The 26,313-nt window shown below is 41.0% G+C and overlaps 1 long non-coding RNA gene across 3 annotated transcripts; it reads right to left on the bottom strand.

Annotated features, from left to right (window-relative positions):
• Nucleotides 1-298: 298 nt before the first annotated feature.
• Nucleotides 299-26,082, bottom strand: LOC125753289 (uncharacterized). Of its 3 annotated transcripts, none has more exons than XR_007404738.1 (5): nucleotides 25,852-26,082; nucleotides 23,413-23,499; nucleotides 22,546-22,982; nucleotides 19,729-19,808; nucleotides 299-1,972 (listed from the first exon to the last, which is right to left on the bottom strand). It is a non-coding gene; the product is annotated as an uncharacterized LOC125753289 (long non-coding RNA). The 3 variants fall into 3 exon arrangements; XR_007404740.1 differs by lacking the exon at nucleotides 25,852-26,082 and adding an exon at nucleotides 23,770-23,906; XR_007404739.1 differs by lacking the exon at nucleotides 299-1,972 and adding an exon at nucleotides 14,117-14,254.
• Between the last annotated feature and the right edge of the window lie 231 nt (nucleotides 26,083-26,313).

Below are 26,313 nucleotides of genomic sequence, written 5' to 3'. Positions count from 1 at the left end.
GTTTAGTGCTGAATAATATTCCATTATCTAGATATATCACATTCATCTACTGAAGGACATATTATTGGCTGTTTCCACATTTTTGCAGTTAGGAGTGAAGGTGCCATACACATATGTGTGCAGGTTTTTGTGTGGACATAAGTTTTCAGCTCACATTGAGGTCTGTGATCCACTTGGGGTTAATTTTTGTGAAGAGGCAAAGGTTTGAGTGGAGATTTTTTGTGTGTGTGCGTAGATATCCACTTGTTTAGAACTATTTGTTTTGAAGATTATCTTTGCTCAATTTTATTGCCTTTGCTCCTTTGTTTTCTGCAAATAGATATTGTACATATTTTGTAAATGATCTCAACTCTCATATGTAGAGGGAAAACACAGATTTGCATGAAAATGTTATTTTTATGGTTACAGATATTTATCCAAGGAACTCACAAGTTGATAAATCCAGCAGATGAAAACAACATTGGCATGTAGAACATTAGAACAACGTCATTCACAAGGTTGAGCTAATAGAAGACAGCACCCAACGGGGAAAGAATGTACAGATTCTCAAAAAAAATTTACAGATTTTAAAATGCAATAGCAGCATTTTGTTAATTTAGTGTGTACTAGGTTCTAATGTGAAATTCACAAAATGAAAAAAAAATAGCATTATAAATACACAGATTGGTTTCAGTGAGTTAGAAATTTTAGTGGCAAGAACCTGGACTCTGACGCCACAAATACCTAGATTAGAACTGTACTTTGTTCAGTTGTTTGTGCTGCCTAACTTCCGTGAGTCTGGATATCTGTTTCAGTGGAAGAGAAATGATAGATCCCAGGCCGGTTTGCTGTGGAGATTAGAGCCAACGTGTCAGACTAGACCGCAGTTTCTGGCACTGGCTTTAGAAGCGCTCACTGCATGCGAACGTAAAGATGTGATGTGAGTGAAATCTTTCCTGGGGAAATTAAAGATCCTTCAGACACTGAATCATGGAATCATTAGCGGGTCTGTGGACTTTTGATACTTATTCGCCCAATATTCATTCACATATTTTGCTAAACCAAGTATTTCGAATGAATAATACAGTTAAGCTCCCTGCCGTTCATGTGTCATCATTCTCCAAGGCGCTCTAGTTACAACTGAAAGCTGAATTCCAGTCCCACGTCCCCGTGGAATTGTCTTTGTTGCATTAGTGACAGTGACACATAAGTCCACAAGTCACAGTGAGGGTTAGGTGGCACCCCACCTGGATGCTCGCCTCCATGCAGTGACTCTGGGATCTGGGCACAGGGACGGTGTAGGTCATGTGGCTTCCAAGGTCGATGTGGAAAATAATGGAAAAGCACAAGGAGATCTGTGGCTAGACCCAGAAGTACCACGTCACTTACAACAATGTCACACAGCAGATAACTCAGGCTCATGGTCCCAAACCAACCGCAGGAAGAGTTGTAAATGCCGTGGGATTCCACACCCACACAGATAGTGTAGTTGTGGTAGGTACTGCCTGTGTCAGGCAAAGTTCAGCTCTCAGCTTTGATGCTGTCACTTTGCTGTGCAGTCTACTTAACTCGATATTCATACAGCCTCTCCTGTTTTCTCTTGATTTGTGTTTGCGTGTTTCTCACGATGTTAGCCTGAGCTGGTCATGGTCAAGAGGCTTCTGTCTTCTGAGATTTGCCCCTTTATTATTGCTGTGGCAAGAGAGCTGGCTTTTCTTGGGACCTTTAACAGAATCTGATCCTGCTGATGTGTCTGGGTTGTAGGCTTCTCTAGCCCCCAACCCAGGATCCATAGAAGGCAGAAGGAGAACTCCAGAAACACCACCCTTGCAGCCTTGTGCTTGTTTTGTGCACAGTGTTCATGGTTTTTGGTGGGAGGAATGTGGTGAGATGTAAGTATTCCATCTTTTCTGGATTGAAGAAACTCCTCTTTTATTATACTTTATAATTGGCTATTTGTGATGTACAGGAAAGCTACTGACTCCAGTTATTTCTGAAAAGGAGTAGAAATAAAAACATAGGTTGCAAGTTAGTATTTATAAGCATATGCTCATGACATGTTAAAATAAAATACTTGCCATCCATTTATTTTTTTCACACCTGGCCCAAATATCACCTCCTTCAGGAAGGTTTCTTAGTATTATTTTCACTGAATTTGTTCTACTCCATTAAACCTGTACATTTGATAGTGTGGCTTTTTAAAAAATATTTTTTTTATTTATTCATGAGAAACAGAAAGAAAGAGAGAGGCAGAGACACAGGCAGAGGGAGAAGCAGGCTCCATGCAGGGGACTCGATCCCGGGACCCTGGGGTCATGCCCTGGGCTGAAGGCAGGCACTCAACCACTGAGCCCCACAGGTGCCCCAGTAGTAAGCCTCTTAGCATATACTTCAACATTTAATTGCACTCTTCTTATACTCTGATTATAAGCTGTTCGAAATTCTCCTGACTCGTGAACATCTTTTGGTCTTTTCTAAGTGTATCTCTTGCCAACAGGTGATAAGCTCCGCCGTCCTCTTTGTATACATACAGAACTCACCCACCCTCATGGCAGCTGCCCACTATGGTTTTGGAAACAACGGACGGGTCCCATTTGAAGTCCTCAAGTGACACAGGGCTCCTGGTCTCTCACACACTACCAGGGAAGCATTTGTTTTTTGCATGGATTACTCCCAATATGGTAAAGTTCCTGATGTGGCCCCCTTTCTTTAACCATGTAGGATTCTTCTCTTGGGGCACCAGGGTGGCTCAGTCGGTTAAGTGTCTGACTCTTGGTTTCGGCCCAGGTCATGATCTCCGGGTCCTGGGACAGAGCCCCGCATCAGACTCTGCACTCAGCAGGGAGTCTGCTTGAGGTTTCCCTTCCCCCCTCCAGCTGTCCCTCTCCTCCACTCTCTCTCCTTCCTCTTTCTAAAATCAATCAGTCAATCAATCTTTTAGAAAAAGGATTTTTCTCTTATCATGAGTGGGATTGGAGATAGACACACATACTACATGCATCTGGGGGACAGATTGCCTGGGTAAGGTCAGAAAATGAGAGAAAACAAACAGCTACATAAGAAGTAGCCGAGTGGCCGCCGAGCCCTCCCCCAGCAGCATGCTTCCTCCCACCCACGTATGTGGTCATCCTTTCCAGGTCTGTCCCTTCCTTGTTTAGAGACCCCATTCACATGTTGGAGTATCCTTTTGTGTACCATGTTTCTGAAATTTTTGGAGAGTGAGAATGGATCTTCTACATGAAAGGCATCCATCAAGAAGACCAGGCTCTGAGGAGCTCAAAAGGCAGCTAGATAATGTATATTTTGTGTGTATACCTTTATTTTATTTAAATTCTTGACCTGTGGGGTTTTACGAAAACCACAAGGACAGCAAAGCATTCAAGAGTTAAATTATATGGAAATTCACTTAAGATGATTTTCTAGTTTTAAGCTCTTGCACCTCTTTCCGGATGGGCATGAGAAAGAGGGTGTGGAAATTAGCTTTTGGATGGCATGGGATTGAGGAAGATCAGCTTAGTGAGCAAAACCCTGAAAAGCAAACTTCTGTCTGCCGGAACGTTTGCACTAAGGGATGTGGCTTTTCCTAATCCTTTATCCTGGATGCGCAATAATGCAATATCCACCAGGAAATTAAAGCTTTAAAATGACAGTTATAAATTATATTGACAGATAGTAAAAGGAGATGATGAAAAATTGCATTTCTGAAAATGATTTTGCAAAGTCTCTTGATCAGGTTCTACAAAAGATGATTTGTGAACCGTAATTATGGTCGAGTGAATGCACTGGTCCTGTGGTTAGGGACTGCAGGGAAACACAAGCAAAGCAGTTCACAAATTAAAGACACTCAACATTGGGAGCTGCTGATACCAGAGAAAACTTCAGGATTCAACGTTTTCAGACTCAATGAATTTATTCAAATTTCTAGACCACATCATCAGTGAATTCACTGTGCATGTGGTAGTCAAAATTAATATTGCATAAAGTTGCCATGTTTTGAGAGATAACAAAATAATTTTATCAGTCACTATAAATGCAGTATAAAGAAAATGAACAGTAAGAAAGTGTAGGAAGGCCAGCCTACAGCTCACAGCTTCAGAGCTTCCCCGGTGTGTTACTGCTTGAAGGAAAAGTAATGTGCGGGGGGTCTGCAGGGGGGGAGAGCATGAAATTTTAATGATTGGTCTCCAAACTGATGATTCATTTGTACAGTGAATACTTTCATCAAAATTCATAAACTTGGCAGTATTAGAAGCATTTTTAATAAGGTGAATAAAATGGAAACTTCCCTAATTATTAAAAAAAAATATGACTCTGATAGACATCCCGCAAAATCAACTTTATTAAATGCCACTGATTCCTAATTGACTTTTTACAGACAATGACCTATTAGCTCTACTTAATCCAGCAGCTTGACACTGTTGTTTAATAAAATTATACGTGTGGTTAGTAATTTTCAAAATTGGGCTCTGGTTGTCAAAGTCCATTTTGCCTGTTCTTTTACTCCCAATCCCACAGGATATATGAAATGAATACGCCTTCACTTTGATCATTATGTCATTGGTCCGCGGCCAAAATAAAGCCTGCATTGAGTAGAAGCCACAGCCTCCCAATTGGTCTATCAGAGACTGCAGTGATAAGAGAAGTATTCATTTAGCGCCTTACGGTGCTGAAAAAAATCTGTACAGACTAAACAACCAAGGTGATTATTTGGGCTGAGACAGTAATTTAATAAAATTGCTTTTGTCCATTACATATATATGAAATTTATATGCAAGAATGTAAGAAGTTATGCATCCATACAGAAAAAAAAATTATCTTGCACAGGTAATGCTGGTAAGATTTCAGAATTAACTGCAACAGTTGGCCACTTAGGGAATATTCTTATTGTTTTATCTTTAGTCCTGGAGCACCAATAAAAGTAGGATAAGTTTATATTTACAGTTCTGAACTTCAGATTATAAATTGCATCAAGGTTGTATAAATGACTGGTTACATATCCCCTGGTGTCTTCTGGGGTTTGAAATCTTCCTCCAACATATCCACACGAATAGCTGTTCCTCTTTAGAAGATTTATGCCTGTTGATAAAGAAACTGCACTGAGTTCATTTTCCTGCATTATGCACGGGTTCTGCAACGCCTGCTGCATTGCCCCGGGCCACAAGCCCTCCTCCTTGTTTCCTTCTTTTCTGGCAAAAATGTCATCATTCTGGGGCGCCTGGGTCAGCTAAGCCTCCAACTCTAGATTTCAGCTCAGGTCAGGATCTCAGGGTCGTGATCACAGGGTCATGATCTCGGGGTTGTGAGATCAAGCCCCACAGGGGAGCTCTGTGCTGGGCATGTAACCTGCTTAGGATTCTCCTCTGCCCTTCCCCTCCCCTAGAAAAATCCATCATTCCTTAGGTTCAGATGGATGCCCTTCCTAACATCCATCATATTTCCTCAGTGAACACACTGAGGCAGGTACGTAGATACCTTCTCTCCATTGTGTTTATTTTGTAATGAGTATCACCCTTTCAGTTGGATTAGACATCAGTGGAGAGATGAAGTTGTGTTTCTTATGTCCCTTTATTTCTAGAATTTGCTAAGTGGCATGTGCCCACATGGGAATTAATGTATGGTCTCTCTTCAAATTACTTGTAAGTGGGCTTGCAATAAAAAAAAAAATGAAAAAAAGGAAGAAAAAAGTCTTCATGTTTTCGAGGGTCTTAATCAATGGCTTGGAAATGTGGAATTTTTTTTTTCATATTTATCTTTCAGATCTAAATGGCTCTACAATCATTCATGAGGCATGAAATTTTAGAACAATTGTGTTTTTGGATGATCTGCGAAGGAGAGGCCAAGGTTTCTTGGTCATCATAAAGGAGATTCTATGGATCGCCATGACTCCTGACACCGGGGGACGTTTCAAGGCCTCGACAGATGGGCTCTGTGGCCAATGTGTGCTTCCCTTCAAAGCTGGGAACCATAGGCTTCACCTGTCCTACCACCGAGCCCAAGTGTTTTTACCCATTGGCTCAAGACTGAAGGCGAAGGCTTAATGAAATCCTGGACCTTTTCATTCTCAAATAGTATACATTTTTCATAGTGTTCAATTAAAGCATTCCATATTAAAAGTTGTGATGGCATCACACTGCATATTTCAGTTCATAATCCACTTTAACACCCACTGGATAAATCCTTATTTAGTTTTGAATACAATTTATATTGTCTATGGCATTGATAATAACTCACAGAGACCCCCTAAGTCCTTCACCCAGTTACCCCACAGATGACATCTCCCATCATGGTAGTACAGTATCACAATGGGGAAAATCAAAATGACATAATATGCAGACCTTACTCGATTTACCAGTTTTACATGTACTTGGGTGTGCGTTTAGTTCTATGTAGCTCGGTCATACGTGTGGATGTGCGTGTCCAACAACGCAAGATACAAGAACTCAAGATACAAAGAGTTCCAACACATGGGCCTCACATGCCACCCCTTCACAGACATGGCCACCTCCTCGCCTACCCCTCCCCAAATCCTGGCAAGCACGTATCTCTTATCCAACCTAAAATTTTCATGTTTCCAGGATGCTGTATAGATAGAATCATTGTTTGTAACACTTGGAAATTGGCACAGCACAATTTCCTTGAGACTCACCCAAATCGTTGCTAGTGTCAGGAGCCTCCCCTTTTTACTGTTGGCTGGTATTCCATAGTACGGGTGCACAAGGGGTGTTCACCATAGACTGCCAACAGACTGGTTAACTACTCACCCCTGAAGGATGTTTGGGTTGTTTGCAGTTTGAGTTTATAACAAATAAAACTGCTACAGACATTCATGTGATGTGCGGATTTTGTTGTGGAAATGAGTCTTCGGTCCTCTTGCCTATGTGTCCTCTAGTGCAATCTCTGAATTGTACAGTAAACTCAGGCTTCATCTGTAACAGCCTACCACCCCGTCTTCCAGAGGGGCTGTGCCATTTCACATTCTCATAAGCGATGTAAGGAGGACGCAGTGGAAACACATCAGTAGCAGCACTTCTTCTTCTTCTTCTTTTTTTTATTACCAGCACTTCTTGCTATCACTAGTTTTATTTCTTAAAGCAGTTTTTAGTTTACAGAAGAAATGAACAAAATGTACAGAGAGTTCACATGATATACACAGTCCCCCTCGCATCGGTGGGGCACGCTTGTTCAGTTAGTGAATGGATGTCTCAGGTTGGTACTGACACAAGTCCACAGTGCACATCAGGGCTCCCTCTTTGTCCTGCACATTCTACAGATTTTTCCAGATGCATTTGTCATGTATCTGACGTGATGCTATCATGCAGATGTAGCTGCACCATCCTTAACATCCTCTGAGATCCACCTGTTTGCTTCCATCCCTGCCACCAACCCTTGGCGACCACCGATCTTGCTTTGGTGTTGGCTTTCCTGGAATGCCGTGTAGTTGGAGGCATGCAGGTGCATCCTTTCCAGATCAGCCCGTTCCCCTTAGTAATATGCATTCAAGCTCCCTCTGCGTCTTTTCAAGGCTTGATGGCCCATTTGTTCTCAGCACTAAATAATGTTCCATTGTCTGGATGGGCCACTGTCGGCTTATCCGTCACCTGCTGAAGGACACCTTGATTGCTGACAGGTTTTGCCAATTGTGTGTGAAGCTGCTATAAATTTCAGCGTGTAAGTTTTTGTGTGGACGTAACTTTTCAACTCTTTTAGTAAATACCAAGGAGCATGATTGCTGGATTGTATGTTAAGAACAAGTTCAGCTTTGCAAGAATCTGTCAAACTCTCTCAGAAAGTAGCTGTGCCATTTTGCATTCCCACCATCAGTGACTGAGAACCCAGTGCTCCACAACCTTGCCAGCTCTCAGTGTTTCGGATTTTGGCCTTGCTAGTAGGTAAGTAGTGGCATCTCCGTGCTGTTTTCTCGATTGATTGTTTTATTTTGTTTTTTAAGGACAATTTTTTAGAGCAGTTTTAGGTTCACAACAAAATCGAGAGGAAGGCATAGAGATATCCCACACCCCCTGCTCCACATACCACCAGCCTGCCCACTGTCAATAATTCCTTCCAGACTGGTACATTTGTAACAGTGATGAAACAATGATAGGTATACCATAATCATTGAGAGTCCTTAGTTTACCTTAGGGCTCAGTTTGGTGTACATTTTATGGGTTTGGATAAACACATAATGACATTCATCCATCATTATATTGTCTTATGGGCTAGTTTCCTGTCCTAAAAGCTCTCTGTGCTCTGCTCTTTCATCCTTCCCCTATACCAACCCCGGCAACCACTGATCTTTTTACTGTCTCCATGGTTTTGCCTTTATAGGTCCAGTCCTATATTAATTTGCATCCTCTTGATGACATATGATGTGGAGCATATTTTCATATGCTTATTGGCCATCCATCTATCTCCCTAGCTGAAGATATCTGTTCAGATATTTTACTCACATTTTAATTGGTTTGTCTTCCTATCATCAACTTTTATGGGTACTTTGGGTGTATCTAAGAAATCACCATCATGTCCAAGTTCATACAGGATTTTTCCTATTTTATTTTCTAGAGATTTTATGCATTACATTCGATGTCTGGATCCATTTTAAGTTAATTTTTATGTGTGTGTGTATGAAGGTGTAAGCAGTGTCAGGATTTATTATTATTATTATTATTATTATTATTATTATTATTATTAACATACAGTTTTCCCAGTACCACTTATTGAAAAGATCATCCACTTTTGGTATGAGTTGACTTTGCTCCTTTTTCAAAAGAATCAGTTCACTATACTTGTGTTAGCTATTTTTGGGATTTGTGTTACATTTCATGGACATACTTGTTTATTCTTTTGCTAATAGCTCATTGTCATGATTATATTAGTTTTTATAGAAAATGTTGAAATCAGGTGATTACAGTCCTCCAATTTTGTTCATTTCAATGTTGTGTTGGGTGTTCTGAGTCTTTTGCCTTTCCGTGTGAACTTTAGAACCAGTTTGTTGATATCCACAAAGTTACTTGCTGGAATTTTTACTGGAATTATATTAAATCTATATATTAAATATAGTAAATTCAATATCTTAACAATATTGAGTCTTTTAAAGATGAACATAAAATGCTTCTCCATTTATTGAGACTTTCTTTGATTTATTTTGTCAATGTTTTATAGTTTTTGTCATATAAATCTTGTACATATTTTCTTAGCTTCATACCTCATTATTTCATATTTTTGGTTTTAATTCATTTATTATTTTTAAATATTTTATTTATTTGAGAGAAAGAGAGAGTAAACGAGAGAGAGAGAGAGCACAAGGGGGTGGGGAGTGGCAGGAGAGGGGCGAGTAGACTCTCTTCTGAGCAGGGACCCCAGTGGAGCACTCGATCCCAGAACTCTGGGATCATGACCTGGCCAAAGGCAGAGTCTCAACTAACTAAGCCACCTAGGGGCCCCTTGGTGCTAATTTAAATGTGTTTTAAAATTCAAAGTACATTTGTACATTGCTGGTATATAGAACAGCAATTGACTTTTCTTATATTAACCTTGTATCCTGCAATCTTGTGATAATCACTTATTTATTTTAAAAGCTTTTTTGTTAACTCTTTGAACTACATAGAAAATCATGTTGTCTGAAAACAGTTTTATTTCTTCCTTTCCAATCTGTGTATCTTTAATTATTTTTCTTGTCTTATTGTATTAACTAGGACTTCTAGTACCATGCTAAATAGGAGTGAGCGATGGAGGGGTCATTCTTGTCTTTTTCTTGTGTTCTTGTCTTTCTGGGAAAAGCATGTAATTTCTTATGATTAAGAATAGTGTTTGCTGGGACACTTGGGTGGCTTAGCAGTTGAGCATCTGCCTTCGGCTCAGGGTGGATTCTGGGGTCCTGGGATCGAGTCTCACATCAGGCTCCCAGCAGGGAGCCTGCTTCTCCCTCTGCCTATGTCTCTGCCCCTCTCTATGTGTGTCTCTCATGAATAAGTAAAATCTTAAAAAAAAGAATAGTATTTGATATGGGGTTTTTAGATATCCCTTATCAAGTTGAAGTTCCTCTCTGTTTCCGGTTTATGCACAGAAACATGTATTTTCATTAATCATGTTAGTGTTGGATCTTGCCACATGCTTTTTCTCATCTATTGTAAGATTAAATGATTTTTCTTCTTTAGCTTATTGGTGTGATACATTAGATTTATTGATTTTTAAGTTCATTTTTTAAATGTTAAATTGGCATTGTGTATATAGAATAAAACCAATATGGTCATAGTATATAAGTCTTTGTTTAAATTGTTGGATTCTATATGCTAATATTTCAGAGTTATGGCATCCATGTTCAGATGTATTTGTCTATGGTTTTCCTTTCTTATAACATTTTGTCTGGCTTTGGTATTAGGGTGATGCTGCTTTACTTAATGAGGTAGAAAATATTCCCTGTGCTTCACTCCTCTGAAAGAGATTGTAGAGAATTGGTATAACTTATTAAATGTTTGGTAGAAACCTTTCATGAAACCATCTGAGCCTGAAAGTTTATTAATTATTAAGGTAATTTCTTTAAGAGATAGGCTTATTCATATTATCTGTGTCTCCTTAAATTGAGTTTTGGAGGATTGCTATTTTTGATAAATTGATATATTTTATATAAATTATCCATTTTTTAAATCATAAATGAGTACTAGATGTCAAAAACTTTGTTCTGAGTCAATGATATGATCATATGTCTTTTCTCTGTTAGCTTTTAGGTAGGATGATAACTTTGATTATTTTTTAATATGGATCCATACTTACATATCTAAAATAAAACTCACTTGAACATGATATATAATTCTGTTTTATGCGCTGCTGATTGCACTTGCTAATATTTTATTGAGAATATTTGCATTGAAGTTCATGAGAGAGACTAGTCAGCATTCTTTCTTCTCCTTTTTCTCCTCCTCTTTCTTCTTAATGTTTGGTAGGAGGCACCTGGGAGGCTCAGTCGGTTAAGCATCCAACTCTTGATTTCAGCTCAGGTCATGATCACAGGGTCCAGGGATCTAGCCCTGCATAGAGCTACATGCTCAGCGAGGGGTTTGTTTGAGATTTTCTCTCCTTTCTTCCTCTCTCTCTTAAAAAAAAATGTTTGGTAGAACTTTCTGGTGAAATCATCTGGCAATGGAGTGGAGGTTTTTGTTTGTTTTGCAAGAGTTTTAAATTACAAATTCAATTTCTTTGATAGAGTACTAGACTCTTCTGGTTGGTCACACTCACTTCTGTTGAGTTTTTGTAGTTGTGTTTTTCAAGTAGTTGATCTATTTTTTGAAAGTTGTGAAATTTATGCACATATATTTGTTTGCAGTAATTCCCTCATACTCCCTGTAATTTGCTATGGGATCTGTTGTGATATTCTCTTATTTCATTCCTGTAGTTAGTGATGTGCTTTCTTTAATTTCAACATTGACAGTTTGATAGAATTATTGACTTTACTGGTGTTTTTTATTTGCACTCATTACGAATTCCTTTTTTCTGCTTCTATTGTGGGAATTTTGCCCTTCCTTTTCTTGTTTCTTGGGTCAGATCATTGATTTGAGAACTCTCATATTTAATTGTAAATATTTAGGGCTAAAAATTTCCCTATAGCAGAGTTTTAAATGACATATTTTTATTTTGACTTTTCATTTTCATTCAGTTCTATGTATTTTTACATTTTTTGAGACTTGTTTTATAACCTATGGATTATATAGAAGTGTGTTGCTTAATATTCAGATAATTGTAGAATTTCCCATTTTCTTTCTGTTACTAATTTCCAATTTGACTTCATTGACATCAGAGAACATATTATATGATTTTAATGCTTTAAATATTTGAGATTTGTTTTGTGAGTCAAGATATAATTTGTCTTGAGGTTTGTTGCACAGGTGCTCAAACAAAAGTCTATTTGCACTAATTGGTTGGTGTGTTGAGTAATGGCAGGTAGACTTTGTTGGTTGATTGTGTTGTTCAGTAGTTTCTAGTTACTAGTTATAGGTGCTCTTCTACAGCACTGGGCCCACAGATCTCACACTGCTGTTATAGAAATGGACCACCCACCAATGATATTTTGGAGCAGTGTTTTCTCTGTCCTTTCTTTACTAATGACACTCCTCTGAAATCCTCCTGATATTTTTCTTTATTAAAAAAAATTTTTTTTAAAGATTTTATTTATTTACTCATGAGAGAGAGAGAGAGAGAGAGAGAGAGAGGCAGAGACACAGGCAGAGGGAGAAGCAGGCTCCACGCAGGGAGCCTGATGTACAACTGGATCCCAGGTCTCCAGGATCACGCCCTGGGCTGAAGGCAGCGCTAAACCACTGAGCCACCCAGGCTGCCCTTATTTCTGTTTAAATATTAGTTGTTATAAATCCATTTGGTAAGATGCTAGTCAAGAGTGGGTATTTATATGTACCAATGATAAGAGATGTTACCATTTTCTATATAAGCTATTTAAAAGAAGAATTAAAGGCCAAATTTCATAAATGCTTGATTAGTTCACATTTACTGAGCTAAGAGTAAACTTCATTAGCCTTAATTCAACCTTATTTATACATATCAAGTTCAGATTTTTAAAAATAGATATTAGCTTTATTGTGTTTTTCTCTTTCTGGATTTTTGATACTCGTTTTCCTACAGATAGGATTATATGTTGTAGCATTGCAGGAATTTCTTTTACATTAAGAGCTCTTTAGAAAAAAAATCTTGCCAACATTTATGTTCAGTCAAGATTGATTCAAGAAAAGTCAATTATAGTCTGACTCCAACATTTATTTAGAGCAACTGTAATATTCTCTATGGAATACAGAGATAAGCATTTCTGAATATTTCAAAGTATTCTCTCTTACAATACTTTCCCCTCTCCCAAAGTGTGTTCTTGACCTACAATCTGTAGCTGTACTGCCATGTTCTGGAATGTTCCTGACATCCAGTGGACCCCTCTACCCCCCCATTCATCCCCTTCACCCAGGGCGTGATCTATTTCAGATGTCTAGCCAATCTGATAATTAATCTGACCTTCCGTGCAACCAAATGGGATATTTTCTGTTCCTTTTTTTTTTAATGCTAAGTTAGGTATTTACATTTTAATTTGATGTTTCAGTGTCAAACTAGAAGACCAACTTTATCTTGAGGTCAGTTAGGATAATCTTACATTGAAGAACATTCTGAAGGGTTGTCTGAAATATTATAAAGGCTTATATAATTATATCATGAGGTCTGTATGCTTTCCTAAAAGGGCTCTCTTCAGCCAGCACCCATTCACTGATCTCCTGTTAAATTTGAGGCATCATGGGAGACATTGCAAATGAATGAATGAATGAATGAATAACGAAATGTAGTCATAGACTTTTAGAGTCTAGTAAACTGAATCTTACATAAATCAATGGAAGAAAGTACGTTATATAATGAATGCATGTTAGGCTGATTTAAAGGAAAAATTTGTACAACTAACATTTATTTAAAATCACTACTAAAAAGAATCAAGTTAACTAGAATCTGAGCTACTTATTTATCTTTGAATATTGTTTTCCTAGTACACTTTATAGAAAATAATGAGATTAATTAATGTTTGAAAAATGAATGGGAGACTTTTCCAATTGTGGTATGCAAAAACATTTTATAGTAATAGCAGAAAAGTTATATATAATATATATAATATCAAATTATATTATATATATGTGTATATACATATATACATACACACATTTACGTGATAAGGGCTAAGATAAAATTCATCATCTTTTCCTCAATAGGTTTTGACATGGTATGATAATTTATTTTGTGTTTCTTATCTACAGACTTATAAATAGATATATTAAAAGAGATACCCCTAGGGATGCCTGGGTGACTGTTGGTGAAGCATCTGCCTCTGGCTCAGGTCATGATCTCAGGGTCCTGGGATGGAGTCCCATGTCGGGCTTCTTGCTCAGCAGAAAGTCTGCTTCTCTGTCACTCCCCCTCCACCCTGCTGTGCTTGCTCTCTCTCTCAAATAAATAAATTAAATCTTTAAAAAAGGGAGAAACTCAAAAGAAAAAAATCCAAGGAAAAAGAACATAAGAATTTATTTTGAAATAATAATTACGATTTTATTATTTATAAAGCCTCTCACTTGAACTAATCATCATATTTCGAGATAGAGGAAAGGATCTTTATATATTTTTCCTTATGTGGCTCTACTGGCAGAATGGAGGGGAGTCGGAGGGAGTGAAGATGGGAGCTGCCCTTGGGCAGAAGGGTGCAGAGGCCTTGACCCCTGAAACTGCAAGGTCAGAGTGAGATGTGCTGTAAAAAAAAAAAAAAAAAAAAACCAGCAGACAGTTTACTTGATTATGGGTGTGTGCACATGTATACACACACACACCCCTCCCAGCCTTACCCCCTGTTCCAACTTCACAAATAATATGCTGTCCCTGAAGCATTTTCATCCAGGTGTTTTCAAGAAGGGGTCTGATGCTCTTAGACTTCATCCAAAGTCCCAAGAGTGGAGTGTCTACAGGCGTGTTAGATTTGGGGACATTCAAGAATTCACACTGTTTATCTTCCCATGCGGATTTTCTGCAGATGTGATTTGAGGTTGCTCTCCAGGAAGACAGGTACTAAACCGAGCAAACAGAACTGAGATCTAAGAAGAATGGTTCCAATAGGTAAGAGTGGCACATGGCACATCTCAGGGGACAGCTCTGTAGAGATCAATTATTTTCTACTGGAACAGAGGAAGAAGGGAGCAGGGCAAGATCTCTGGGTCGAGAGGATGGGAGGTCAGACAGTGTGATGGGGATGCTGCAAGAAATTAAGTATATGACAAAAGAACAAAAGGATATTCTTAAGAAAGAGAATCATTTCTGTTTGAAGGTTGAGGAACATTCAGGAAAGTTTTTCAAGAAAAGAAATTTCATCCTAGGAGACTATTTAATCATTATTCTCAGCGATGAAAAATGCCCATACATAATGCATTTTCAGCAATCAGAATCAAAGGGCTCATAAAACAGGAGATAGAGAGGTGTGAGATTGTCATGCAAATGTTACCAAACTCCCCATTGTAGAGGTTCTGATGATAGAGTCAAAGGAGCCAGGGGAGGTGGGCACAAGTGTGCGAACAGTCCCATCATTTTACAAAATGAGGGATCAAGATGGAGAGTCCATTTCTGAGAAAAGAAAAGAAAGAAATAGAAGTTGTTAAGTATATACCATTAAAATTACCAAAGTAATCAACAGGTGTTAGACTCTACTGAGCGAGTAGACGGGGGGGGGGGGGGGGGGGGGGGGGGGGGGGGGGGGAAGCATGCAAATAAACTTGATCGTCACACACAGGGATACATAGCTAAAGTTTGGAGCAGATAATCAAGAAATAGCAGTGTGCTCATTACTGAGAAATATGGGGCCAATCCCCAGAACAACCAGAATCAGGAAGGATCATAAATGTTCCATATTTGGGGGATTTATTCAGGGTCATACCAAGAGGTTGTATTTATGCAGGAAACAAAAGTCTGACTTACTAATAATCCTTTAATACAATTTGGTTTTCAGACTACATGTTATTTCCAAAATACTTTGATTTTGAGTTAAACGAAGACGGTTGTAAAAGCATGATTTTTATTTCGTAGATTAAGAAAACAGCACCACAGTGCATGTTTGCTTTGCCCGGGAAAGGTGGTGGAGTAGGGACCGCCCCATGAGATTTCTTTGTCTGGGGATCTCTGTCCTAAAATTCAGTGAAAGATGGTGTGGGGCAGGAGTCCCCATGTAGGCAAGCGGTCCTCTCAGATATAAAAAGATATTCTGGGAAAATGTCAACAGGTAGAAAAGCACTGGAAAAATCCAGTCCCACATTGGCTTTTTGCTAGAGGGTAGGTTGGAGAATTCGAATGGAAAACCAGTTCTCACGTGACGATTGTTCCATTTAAAAAGAAATGCTCTTTGCTCCTTACTGGAAATAGTTATTGTTTTTCCCTTTCCTGTTAGAACGGAGGAAATTGGCTCCGGACAAGAGTCTACTTTTCATTTTAAGTACCCAATAAAAGTCCCGCATATATACTTGAAGTGTCAGCCAGAGGACAGGCAATTAGAAACCTAGGAAATATTTGAACACAGGTTTGAGGTTATTTGAACTAATAACGACATTTATTACTAATGAGACAGGAGATATGATTAGACTTTCTTTGTGAGCAAGCACAGTATCTCCTGGCAACCACTGATTTTATTTTGAAAAAAGATACCTTTACTTTATCACACATAGTTTATCTGACTACAGGATTCAATTGTTGGAATATTGAAGTATTGTGACATATTGTAATCAAATCTGCATGCAATTTTCTCTGTAAAATAATTGTAAGCTTTCACTGTATGAAGGAAATACTTTCTAATAAAGAAAACCAATGCTAAGTATGGGAAGATTTCACTGGATTCTAAAATTTTTTTATTGACAACAATGTTACATGTAGAAAAATTTTGCAGGAATTTAAATCTGGAGGGTGTTGTAGAAATTATCACTATTTCTTATTCTAATAGATAGCAGAATACCTATAAAGCCAGTCCTGGTAGGCGAAGACACTTCAGTAATACATAATTTATATGTATATTATTTTTCTGAGTATCTTTTCAATACTTAGAAAAGGGGGCATGAGCATAAATATGCAATTTGTTCAACCTCATTTTTCTTTCCTTGGACAACTGGTTACATATTCTACAATCATAAATTTCTATATGTAAAACTGAAAGTTGGTATTTAGAAGATGAAGTGTAAATAAACCACTTAATAAATTTTTAACTTACAGTATAATAAACCCTCCCTTAGAATAAAAGTGAACTAGCAAGCTATAAAATCAATGTCCAAATTAAAGAGGATAAAGATTGATTTATCTGGTCCATATTTATATATTAATTAAACGCATTATTTTTTGTTTTCATAGTCACAAGTCACTTTTTTTTTCAAGTATGACAAAACACAGAAGGTTGAAAAATCCTGTAATTACTTTCCACCTCACTAAGAGTTAATCCCAGCTCTCAGTTTAGTGTCCAGGGTATTTTTCTTCTTTACAGTAAAATGTATTATAAATATATTTCCAATATATTTAGCTTTTTCACATATGAGTATTTAGCTTTTTCACATATGAGCATCTTTTCAAGTGTTCTTTCAGTGTGTATTGCCATTAATCTTAACCTGCTTTCACAATGATTGTTCAAAATGATCGCTTTTCTTAAACCTAAAGAGTTTTCAAGATTAATCTAAACAATATTACTATGCTGTGCAAAATACAATAAGAGACTATTTAAATGCGATTCTATTCTTGAGGATCATAAGAAAACAGACTATGGATAATGTACTAAGGAAATGCAGGCAAGAGATATTAAAAGTAATGATGAGATGAAAGGGATATTTTGAAGATTGTCAAAGTCACTCTTTGTTTATGCTATGGAATTTTGAGGAATGTAAGTTTATATGTATTTTTAAAAATGAGATAACTATTTCCATTAATAAAATATCGCCTGTTAATTACCATGTGACCTATCCATTTATGAAAACTTCATATATGTTGGCTAACTGAATTTAAATTAAAAGAAAAAGAAAAGAAAAAAAAATTTAAAGAGAAAATTTTAAAATGCAGCTGCCTTCCCACACTGCCCCTGATTTCAGAAAGTGTGGTGAATGAGATGAATACTCTGGAGGCTCTGCTGGCTTTTTTTGAATAACAAAAACAGTAAGCTTCTAAAAGTTCTAAGATATTATTAATAACCACTTTTCCCCACTGCCATCCCCATAGGCATGCTAGTATGATTACTTGTTTTATTTGAATCGATAAATGTTTTTCTATTTAATAAAAACAGGTAGAAACTATTTCCTGTTCACTGTTATTTCCCTGGGCACTCAGCATGTCATGACGTATTATCTGTTAAATTCATTTCATAACGTAAAGGAAGACGTCAAAGTTCTCAATGATCAGATGCTTAGCAGTTTTGCTATCGTGTAGACGACATATTGCCAAGTGGATGGAGATGGCAAGGCCAGAAGGATGTGGAGTGTAGGTGCAGCCAGGGGCAGGGTGAGGGAAGGGCAGAAGAGGAGGAATGTAGTCTGGATGAGAAAGAAGACAAGCCTGATGCCGGTGTCTTGAGTCTAAGAGGAAACTGAGCCAAAATGTCCACACTGGAAGAAGAAAAATTCATCTCCTGTGTTTGTTCATTCACAAACAATTGTCCAGCGCCTAGTACTACAAGGCACACTCTGCTCTAGCGTTTGGAATGCACCATGAGACAAAGTTTCCATGCCAGTGGACCTTTCATGTTGGTGGGGACGTCAGAGAACAATAAATATAAGCAAATTACGCACAATGTCAGAAGATTGAAGATGCTGTAGAAACTAAAAGTGATAGAAAGCAGAACAAAGAGGTTGGTGCCTGGTTTATAGTATTAAACAGGGAGTCAAGCCTAACCTTATTAAAGTTTAGCTACTTAAAACAGGATTCAAAGATGAGTGGGTTAGCCAAGGGAACAAGGAAAGGAAGCATTCTGGACAGAAGAAACTTCTAGAAGATGCCGCCCAAAGGGAGAACGTGCCTGGAATGCTTGGGGAACTGCCTGGAATCCAGTGTTGCTGGAGTGGGGAAAAGCGGGAAAAAAGGCCCGTAAATGAGTAGCCAGGTCATGTAAGGTAATCTAAGCCATTGTGCGAGCTTTGCGTTTCCTGGGAAGGCGTTGCCGAAATATTTCCTAAATGATTGGATATTGGAGGAGAGAAGTCAGGCTTGAGTAGAAGGGCTTTATCTCCCTCAACTGGAGAGGAGGAGCTAGCACCAGTGGAAAGGGAGAAGGCTTATCTCCTGGTCGGGAGGGCGCATTTTATCAGAGCAGGTGATCCTTTTTGAACATCTTGCATTTGACATGTCAGACAACCAAATGGAAGTATGGAATATGCAGTTTGATACATGGCTCTGAACTTCCAGATATTATGAGTTCTCTATCTCACATATCTCTATCCCTATGTCTATCATCTCCATCATCTCCATCTCCATGTCCATCAACTCCACCTTCTCCACCATCTCCAGCATCTGCAGCATATCCATGTTCATCACCTCCACCATCTCCATCTCCATCATTTCTATCATCCCCACCTCCATGCCCATCACCTCTCTCATCTTTCTCATCTTCATCTCCATCATCCCCGTCTTTATCATCACCATCATCTTCATTATCTCCACCATCTTCATCATCTCCATCTCCATCTCCATGTCCAACATCACTATCTCCATCATCTCCATCAGGTCCATCTTTAGCTCTAGCCCTAGCTCTAGACTTGGACCCACACTTAGATCTAATCTATCTATATATTAAGAATATAGATTTCATCCAAGGGTATGAGACTGGATGAGATCAACAAAGTGAGTGGACAGAAAATAGAAGAGGATCAAATCTGGAATTGGGACACTCCAATGTTATGAAGTCAGTGATAGAGGAACCAGAAAAGAGGACAAAGAAAGAATACGTGGGTAGGAGCAGATACCAGTCAGGGTGTGATCAGGAAAGCAGAAGCACTAGGGCTGGTATAAAATATGGAATTTGTTATAGAGATTCGTTTTACAGGGTTGTGGGAGATGGTTAAGCAGTGACAGCCTCTGGTGCTGGGCCTATTTTAAGAGTGTGAGAAACTGAAGGAGAGAAACTGCAGGCTTTCCTCATGCTCTGCACCCCCCCCCCCGCCCCCCACCTCAGCAAGATGCACAGCAAAACAGCCCCAGCTGTGCCCGGGCCCCCACACCAACCTTCAAAGAGACATGTTGCTGCTTTATTGCTTCCCTCCAAGTCTGGCACAAAATACCTCATGTGGTCCAATCCGTCAGCCCTGTGAAAGGAAGGGATTTTAGGAAATGGAGCTCCAGCTTGGCTACATGGACTCAGTACAAGTCAACCACCAAGAAAAGCTCAGAAGCTGCGGCGACCTGGAAGCAAAGTAGATACAAATAAATAAAGTGATTCAAAGAAGAGAAGCTAGCCATGCATTTCAAATGTTCCTGATAAGTAAGATGAAGATTGAGCAATGGTAAATTTGATAATAGTTCAGTGGAACCAGGGGAGGGGCCAGCAAAATACCCAAGTGGATTTGAATTGAAGTGAAATCGAATCAAAAGTGAAGTGGATTTCAGAAACAAGGGACAGAGGGCCCTCAGGGGCTGACGTGGAGACAACATCATGCCGACATTCTCTACAAAAAGAGAGAAGAAAGTGGGGAAATAATTAGCCAGGGAAAAGGAATTAGGGTTGTGTTTTTGTTTTTAAAGGGAGAAATAGCAACATTTTAGAAGTTGATGGGAAAAAACCAGATTTTTTTTTTTTTTTTTTTTTTAATGAAAACTAAAAGTTGATGTGTGTGGGAATGGCTGCATAATGTCGTGTACAGGCAGGGCGGGACGTGGCCTGGCCAGTGGCGGGGGCCACAGAGAAGCACCAGGCCGTCCCCAGCGAGGGCAGGGAGGACTGTGCCACCCGAGGAGCCCGTGCTCTTGGCTGCGGGCTGGGTCCTCAGCTGGCTGCTCTCCTGGAAGCGGGAAGCCAGGGCGTCCGCTCGGGGAGGCCCAGGGGTTGTGGAGGTTGGAGGAGACCGAAGGGACTCGGGATTTTAGGCGATCGCCTGGCAGCTGGAAGGACTCCCCGAAGGCTCGTGGCTGTAGTCTACAAAATAAACGGTTCCCCTGGAGCCTCGTTTCTCATTACTGAGAGGAGTGTGATTTGCTGCAAATGTGCATCCCTTCAAAAACTCTTGGACTGCGTGGCACCAGCAGCAAAACGCGTGCTCGGCGGACAGAGGCCAGGTCCCCTGGCTGTTACCGACATCGGGCTCTGGGTAGCAGGGCTCAGGTTTAATAACGGGGCCATAATAAAACTCATAACCTAAATTTGAAAGCCTCTCAAAATCACTTAGTCAGGTGGAAATGTAAGTGCAGTTCTAATTATAAGCTACGCAGAGAGATTAACGTGCCTCATCAAATAATTTTTTTAGAGTAAGTGCAAACCAGAGCCTTAGTCCAAGGATCTTCCTGCTGTGGCCTCTTTATTGGGGCTGCAGACTTGCATAGCTGGGGGTGCACACATTCATTAAGCAGCCTGCAAAGAGCAGCGCTCAGCGCATAAGCGCACACACTGGGATGAATCACTTATTGGCACCAACTACATCACAGCCATATGTAGCTCATCTTATTTCACTTTTTTTTTTTTGTATTTCTCCAGCCCACCCATGGAATTTTATTCTTTTTTTTTGCCAAGTTACACCCCTATGCTTGGTTTAGAAACAAGACATAATATTACACTTCTGTTTTCACACTTAAAACACAGTAGAATAACATTGATTCCTGATCTCTCTTCAATTATATTTTTTTGGAACAGATGACTTGGGAATTGAGGAAGGCCTGAGGAAGGAAATAATAGACTTGTTATTCAGATGGACATGTCCATGGTCCTCAGTGTTTGAGGAGAACAGGACACATGTCCAGGGATCTTGTTTGTGCTAATGGCTCTGACATGCCAGCCCCAGTATCTCCACCACCAAGTGGGGCAGAGCCTGTCTTGGGGTCAGGAGCACTGGAAGTGCAGGAAGACCATGGCATCGATGGCTGTTGAGGTCCATGGGGTGGCCGTGCAGCTGAGACATTTTGAGACATTTGAACTGTTTTGACAAATGTTCTCCAGACAGTAACTTGTATGGAAACCCAGGTGACTTGCCTGGGAAGTTAAGTCCATTCAATTGAGTTCCTCATGTAACCGGGGACAGTTGGCTTCAGGAGGGACTGATGTCATGGTTCTCCCCACTTGTGCCTTTTTAGCCAAATCAAATGCCATTGCCTGTGTTGGAGTCACACATTTACTCATGATTCCAGGGAACTGAAAGAAAAATTCCGTCTTCTGACTACTCGGTCATTGGTCAGCCTTCTGCATGGATGTATTTTTCATCTGTATGTGTGTGACCAAAATTCTAATACTTGACTCCAAGTCATGAATATCAGGATAGACCAGAAAGTGTGAATTTGAATCCTAATTAGTTCCAGTCTCCCTCCAGCCCCATTTATCTTTTCTGAATATGAACTTTCTGTCCCATTTACTTCGCCGTGTGGAACATGCACCATAAGGGACACTTACTTTAGGTACCCCAACTCCCACATAGTTGCCAGTGCTCCCCGACCACCTGAGAGAGCCATCGTGGCAGTGACGAACACCAGGGTGTAGCAGCCTTCTCCTCTGAAGGCCAGATCCTCTGGGGAGCTATCACGTACTAAAGACCCGACAGCGAACACAAATAGAACAACGCTTCCCTGTAAGGAGGACTGCAAGACCTGAAGTACATTGGGATGGGTATGGAATGGTCCCTCTGTAAAGGGCAGACCGGAGGCTGGCCCTCAAAGAGTTTCATCCAAGACCCAGTCCAGCTTTTTGTCTTGTTTGCATGCCGGCCGGTCGTAATTTCTCAGCCCCGGAGATGCGTGACCTCATTGCTTATGCAGAGGTGGCATTTGATGGGCAGCACACGTTTTATTTACACTATAATGAATAAGCCAGGGAGGGGTCGGGGGGGCAGGGGGTATCCTTACCTGACAGAGGTCAGATGGTGGGCAGTGTCCCCAACAAAATGACACGACGGTAGGTGATGAGTGCTGGATGTAAGGAGCATGAAGTTATAATCCTCAGATTTAGGAGACCCAGTCAACCCCAGGTCTTGAGGTCTATGTAGTCCTCCCAAACTTTCTGGGCTACAAAGGCTACAGGAAACCAGAGGCCCATTAGCGGTGGGCTCAGACATCTTGAACTATCTATGCTCGGTATCAGCAGAGGTTTACCTCCTGCTCACGGCGAAATAACATGCAGGAACATGGTAATTTGTTTAGTCGGGGGTGATAAACAATGAACACAAGTGTGGTTACGATGATTCCAACATGGTCATAAATTTGTGTGGTGACAGATGGTAACTACACCTCTTGTGGGGAGCATTTCATAATGTAGATAGTCATCGAATCGCTATGTTGTGTACCTGAAGTGAATATAACATTGTGTGTCAACTATATCTCACATTAAAAAACAAACACCCCCCCCCCCCAAAAAAAAAAACAACAAAAAAAAACCCCATTCCAACATCGTCTCTGAGGCTCCCAACCCAGATCCCTATAAGGTCGCCTTGATCTTCAGGTTTCTCACAAGCACGCAGAGCCCTGGATCAGGGAGCCAGGAGGGATTGTTCCTGGACACGCTCTCACACTTCTGGGGGTTGAGCAGGTTCTAAATTAAGAAGAACTTAGTCTCCAAACAAGTGAGTTTATCATGCAGCTAAAGGGACACTGCTAATTAATTTGTCTTGTGACTAATGATTATGGCTTTTGCACCAATTCAAGCCGATCTTTGGAGTTCAGGAGGGTCGATTATTGCTTACATGTAAAAGAGTTTTTTATTAAGCCTTGATGTACCTGCTTTGCACAGCAGTGGCTCCCAGTGAGATGCTAACAGTCCTCTGTCCAGGGCTCAGTGGTACCAGGATGCATGCAGATAGCGACCTGAGATCACCGGGAAAAGCAAATGATGAAATTATTGCAATGAGGGAAGAGCATGCATCTGGGATCATTGCAATTCCCAAGTTTTGTGAGTAGGGAAGTGAGTGTTATCTGCAGAAACTTGGAAAGAAACGCTTGAGAACGTGATGTGCCTCAGCCCCAGGAATTGTTCTAGAATTTGCATCTACTCCTTACAGGTCTCACTTGGTTCTAACGTCACGCTGACACTGAAGATTAGCTTAAGAATATTTGGGGTGTCAACAGGGTGCCTACCAGCCAGTGAATACAGATCTGTTGTGTATGCCTTCTCTTGATCAATGCTCCCAATATCACTCCTTCCCAGTTTCTTCCTACTTGATTAAACTTGAGTCGTCTTCGAGAATTCTGCTCAGGATTAATCCCCAGGAGTCCCCTGGGCCAGAGGGAGAGAGAATCCCAAGCAGACTGCTGAGCTTGGGGCCCAACACAGGGCTCGATCCCACAGCCCTGAGATCATGACCCAAGCTGAAATCAAGAGTCAGACGCTCAACCAACAGAGCCACCCAGGCGCCCCTCCTGTGTCTTGGTTCTTGATCATCGCCATCCTCACCAGAAACAACTTCTTCCAATTCTACCCAATTCTGTATGAGAAGTCATGGAGGGTATAGTAGCCCTGGAAAAGGTTAGTGTTTATTGTGTGCTTAAAAATAAAATGTATGCTGATTTTAATGTGTAAAAAAAAAGGTGCGGCTCCCTGCTGGCCGTGGCCACTGTTGGCAGGGAAAGCCTGCGCCTCGGCAGCTGGGATTCCACGGGGGTCCTGAGACTGGTGACGGGAGAAGGTCCTGTGGCATCACCATCACTGGCACGTGGGGAGTTTCCTCTCTCTCTGTCCTCACTGTGGGCATCTCCAAGGCACCTCTTAACTGAGGAAGAGAATGATTGCACCCGGTACGTATGCTCACCCAAGGGGAAACCCAGAGCTGCTTCTAAAGCAAATGGGTTTAAAGAAGTAAAAAAAACACCGAGTGCCCAAGGATGTATTTCACGTTACACTCATGGACAGAGGACGAGGGAGGACCCGCCTCCGGCCTCGCGTTTGTGCTCTACGTGGAATCAGCCTGAGGCGTGTCGGGCGTGCGGGGGCCACCAAGGCCAGTCCAGCCTTCTGCTTGCTTCTGGCAGTTACGCCCAGTGTCCTTCACTGTGAGCTGTGCGTGGGAGGGGCCCATCCACGACCGTCACATGGGCACCTCCATCCCGAACAGCAGTGAGGATCACGACCCTGATTCTACTTTTAATTTCCTGGGTGAGAATTCTCTGATCCCAGTTCAGGTTGATGTATGGAATCAGCCATGAGCGAGGGGGCTTGGGTGATGTGTTGGTCCTCATCCAAACCCCAATCAAGTCAGATGCAGAAGACACTGAACTGCACCGTCGTGCATCAACATCAGGGCAGAGTCTGTGAGCCCTCTGGTATCATGTAGTGTGTGTTAGTTGTGCATTGCACACCGTGCGGAGGTGTTCCTTTCTGGCTATTGTGAGTGTACAACATGCTATTTAAAGGCAATGCATTGCCTCTAACCATTGTCTAGGACTTTGACTCCACGTAACACCTCCGTACATGGGGGTGGCAACTTAAGTGTCATGGGAAGATGAGACGAGAACAGGAAGGGCGTTCATATGGAAGACTGTCTTGTCTGGGGAAGCCTAAGGGTGCCTTGACCTACTTCCAACGAGGGTTTCAGAATAGTGCAAATAACTGGGGTCTCCGAGCATCATGCTCCCCTGAGGGTTTCCAAGCACAAACTGCGTAACTGAGAGCTACACCCCCCCTGCAAGTGGACGTGGACGCACATTGGTGGGCTTAGCTCGGAGCCGACCCATGGCAGCAGGTCTTTGGCGTTCAGCCCGGCAGGACGTATCAGAGAAAGCATCTCATGGTCAGTACGTTTGGTGGCTGTGTCAGGTAGCGGTCTCACATAATTGGTTCCTCTGTCATGGGCAGATCACACCAGATAATTAGAGAACATTCAAGAAAACTAAGGGGCACCTGGAGTCTCGGCAGTTGAGCATCTGCCTTTGGCCCAGGGCGTCACCCCAGGATCCCGGGATCGAGTCCCATGTCGGGCTCCCTGCATGGAGCCTGCTTCTCCCTCTGCCTGTGTCTCCGACCCCCCTCTCTGTGTCTCTCATGAATAAATAAATAAATCTTAAAAAAAAAAAGAGAGAGAGAGAACTAAATAACATAGGTGCACCGTGGGGGTGGGGAAATAGGGAATTTCTTTTTCTTTTCTCCTTGTGAGTGGTCATCACATCGGTTTAAGAGACTCTCACCTACTTTATTATTTTATTATTATTTTTTTTTTCTCTCACCTACTTTAAAGTCCTACTTCACGTCCACAACTTGCTGACCCGAATGAAAACTTCCAGCGTCTGCAGGGTCAGCTCTGCCTACGTGGAGGAAACGAGAAGGGTTTTGACCATGTCCCACTTAACGTGTGTATAAAGCAAGATAAATAAAACACGTCCCGAGCGGGGGGAGACAGGATGTGGGCCTGTGACACCCTCCCTCGGCCACAGGCCAAGGAGTGTGTGCGTGGTCCAGGCCTCTGTCTCCCAGGGGATTCTGACGACAATGGGACGACGTGCTCATCTCCTTTCCGCCATGGTTACGATTAGTACGAGGTCATCTACCAAAGTCTTACTTCCCTGGGGCAGTTCCCAAAGAGTCTAGTAGCGCGATTCCATTCCGAGCCCTAGTGGAACGATGCAGAAAACCCCTCCTAGTCTTGTTTTGTTTCGCTTGGTTTCTTTTTTTTTTTTCTTCTTTTTTTT

Source organism: Canis lupus, chromosome 2 (genome assembly GCF_003254725.2).
Source record: "Canis lupus dingo isolate Sandy chromosome 2, ASM325472v2, whole genome shotgun sequence".
In the NCBI taxonomy this organism is placed as follows: Eukaryota; Metazoa; Chordata; class Mammalia; order Carnivora; family Canidae; genus Canis; species Canis lupus.
Note: the sequence above shows the minus strand (reverse complement) of the source record. Positions and strands in the feature narration are given on the sequence as shown.